This window comes from Nicotiana sylvestris, chromosome 4, assembly GCF_000393655.2.
Source record: "Nicotiana sylvestris chromosome 4, ASM39365v2, whole genome shotgun sequence".
Taxonomy (NCBI): Eukaryota; Viridiplantae; Streptophyta; class Magnoliopsida; order Solanales; family Solanaceae; genus Nicotiana; species Nicotiana sylvestris.
In genome coordinates, this window is record NC_091060.1 from 66,985,523 (window position 1) to 66,989,532 (window position 4,010).

Consider the following 4,010-nt stretch of genomic DNA (forward strand, 5'->3'; position numbering starts at 1 on the left):
CGCGCCTTTAATGATTTAACCTTCCTAAACACGGGTGCACATTGATGTGACCCAAATTCAAATCTCAACGGAGTCGAAATGCGTTAACAACTACGGGTGCATTGATTGTGACGTGGTTCGAGATGCATTTTCACGACGTTGCAATTCTATAAAAATAAATGATAATAATAAAAGCGGTTTAAACTTAATAAAAGCACATAAGTCACAACATGTATTTAAATCAGATATTTAGCCATTATAACAATTTAAGCGACCGTGCTAGAACCACGGGATTCGAGGGTGCCTAACACCTTCCCTCGGGTCAACAGAATTCCTTACTTAGAATTTCTGGTTCGCAGACTTCATTTGGAAAAGTCGAAAATTTCCTCGATTTGGGATTCAAGATAAACCGGTGACTTGGGACACCAAAAGCCAAACCTTTCCCAAGTGGCGACTCTGAATTAAATAAATAATCCCATTTCGAATATTGTCACTTAAATTGGAAAAACTCCCTCGCGCATTTAACCCTTCGGGGCGGGCGCGCAAAAATTAGGTGTGACAGCTCTGGCGACTCTACTGGGGATTTAACCCAGAACCACTGGTTCAGGGTTCAAGAATTCGAGCTTAGAATAATTGTTATATTTGGCTTTATTATCTGATCTTTATTACATGTTTTTGCATAACGTGCTAAATGTTGTCTTTTACCGCTTTGATATTATCTGAACTGTATATAAACTGTGCCGAAACCCTTCTCTTCTTTACCTCCGGGAAGAAGCTCGCTGGTCGAGACTCCCTATTCTGTTAGTGTCGATGCCTGAAATAAGAAAGAGGTCGGACAAGTTACAAAGCCGGACGATCTCGCGGGTCCCCGGTACGTAGCCCCCTCCTCAACTCGAGTTGTCCGCTCGGGTACACAGTCTAGAACAAATACCCAAGGTATAAACCTAGTATAACTAAACTTCATGCCGGATCCCTAGTAGGAACGTTTATTTGCATCATGTTGCATTTGACTTAGGGGGCTCAACACAGGGGTTGGGTCCGTCTAGGGCAGGCAACCTGAAATGAAAAGACCACCCTGCTGCATCCTATTTGTTTTGCGCATTTATTTGCTTCGGTTCCGCATGCTGACCGGTTTCTAAAAAAAAAAAAGAGGAAGAATAGCAACGTAGGGAGATAATTACTTATTTTGGGAAAATAAAACCAATGTCCAAGTAGTGTCAAAACCTCGCCGGAATGTTTCTAAAAAAGGGAATAAAAACAAAATTTGTCTTCTTAGTTTGAGTTATTAAAAAAAAATATAAATTTTTTTCTTTTTTTATCACTTCCAAAATAAAAAAAAAAGAAGGTATTTATTTAAAAGTAAAAAAAACGGAAATTCATAATTCAAAAAAAAATGTTGTCTCTTTCGTAGTACCCCTTTTATAAATTCAGACTAATAGTCCAAATATTTCCTAAAAATAAAATAAAATATTTTCTTTATATATATATATATATATAATAATAATAATAATAATAATAATAATATTCTCTTTAGTCTTTATCTCTTTGCAAAAAAAAATATATAATATAAATACGTATTCTTGATTTCTACGTTTATTTGATTTTTTCTATTTACGGTATTCCCGAACTACGCCGGTTTGATTCTCACCGGATGTGAGATACGTAGGCAACCCTCGTCGGATTCAACCCCCATTTTTGCTAAAATAGCCAAAATCAATGAATAAAAAAAAATGCGTTTCAAACTTTAAAAAGAGTCGTAAATAAATCGGGTGACGCTGTTTTGTCATAAATAGCCGAATGTTCCCGAAAGGGACGCCGGAAGGCTGACTTTGCATAAATAGCCACCTTTGGGTCTTGTTTAGCATTTTGTCCAGTAGACCGACACAGCCTTAAAATCTTCGTCCCCGGAGTGTTTAAAGGCCGTGTTCAAAACTTGATCCCCTCTGTAAAATATTTTGAGTCAAGTCATTTTTGTTAAAATCACCTTAATAAATGTGCAGGATGAGCACGATGCAAAATGAACATTTTTCAATAATGACCAAAATCCCTGTCAAGTTACGGCTATGGTGGAATGATCTAGGTGTTGAAGGACAAAATGAGGTCAAGAAATATCTGAAAGGTCTTGTGGGTTTGTTGGAAATCCAGCCTCGGGGAGATATCATAAGAGCTTTGGTTACCTATTGGGACCCGGCGCACAATGTTTTCCATTTCTCTGATTTTGAACTCACCCCGACTTTGGAAGAAATGGCCGGATACATCGGGAATACTGAACTTCCCTTGAGGGAAAAATACTTGGTCGCCCCAAGAGTCGTCACGGTACATCGGTTCCTAGATTCATTGAAGATACCTAGAACAGTCCACAACCCGGATCTGGCAGCCGGATTTTGTACTCCATGCTTCATATATGATAGGTACGGTCATGAGGGGGGATTCAATAATCCAATCAACAAACTGTGCAGCAAAGGAGTTCGTCAGAAGTGGGACAAACACAGACGTGTAGCTTTCATGATGATGTTCCTGGGCCTTCTGGTATTTCCAAGGAAAGACGGAAACATTGATTTGAAGGTATCCGGGGTCGTCAGCACTTTACTCACGCAAAATGACAGTACTCTCGCGCCTATGGTGGTATCTGACATCTTTCGAGCTCTTACAGTTTGTAAAGCTGGGGGAAATTTCTTCGAAGGTTGTAACTTGCTCCTACAGATATGGATGACCGAGCACCTCTGCCATCATTCCGAGATTTTGAGCCATGGTTCCCCGACAAAGACCTGCATAGAAGAATCTTACACGAGAACCAAATACAATGGACGCTAGGATGATTGCCTGTTGATGAGATCCTATATATGTCGGCAGCTAAAACTTATTTCTTACTGATGGGGCTTAAGAGCATTCAACCTTACGCACCCTGCCGAGTTTTGAGACAATTCGGAAGATGCCAGACAGTACCTCATGAGGAAGATCTTAGCACTCAAGCAGTTGAGATAAGTCCTAACGGACAATTCCCAGAAGCAAAGATTCGCCAAATCTGGAGTGAGTGTCAATATTTGAAATCAGATACTTGCGTGCGGGATCGAGCCAAAGGAGAGACGGCGCCAGGTTACCTTGCATGGTATAGAAGGGAACTTGAGCATGAAAGGCCAGCTAAGAGACCCCACATCCGGAATTTCACCGAATCATCGCAAAGACAGTGGGATTGGTTAGCGAAGGAAAGAGGCTATTGCGCCGAAATCAGCAGGTTAAAGCAACAAGTAGAAGGCTTGAAATATGAGCACAACGTGCAAGCTGCTACCAATCTGGGAGAGCGGAACAGGTTAATTCAGGAAAACGAAATGCTCAGAGCCCAGATCAAACAGATAAGGGTGGATGCAGATAAACAGCCAAGGCGTCGATCAGACGAGCAGCTGATAAAAAGGTTAAAAAGTGAAATCAGGGAATGGCAAGATGGTTTGGAGAAATCTGAAAACGTCATAGCCGAGCTCGGGGCACAGTGGGATACAAGAGTAGATAAGCATCGCCGATACCTGAATCAATTGGAAGGCGACCACGAGAAAACTGTTGCTAAAATAAAGAGAGAAATGGCTGCACTTGAGATCAAAGCAGTTAATCAGGCCAAGGATTTCCAAATTGAGAGCAGATACTGGTACGACTCAATAGCCCAGATGAAGTTGGAAGTACGGCGACTGAAGCATCAGCATGTACAGGATGCTCAAGTCTTCAAGATATGCAGCGATCAGATAAAACGCCTACTCGTAGAGAAGAAGCAAACCAGAGATAGGATCAAGGCCATTGCCCATGCCATCACCAGACGATGTCTACGATGTGAGAACATGTCCAGCGTTACCGTCCTCTCGGCAGTAATGGGTTATGTCAAGCAGACTATGCATGAGCTGGAGCAACTTGAGAGGGATCTCACGCCTAGGACCGCGGTGAGGCCGAACGATGCCCCGCGGACACCAATTTTCAAAACCATAATGCACTCATAGGTCAAATCTGTATCTTAGCATCTTCTGCTTGTTTTTCCCATCAGGGTG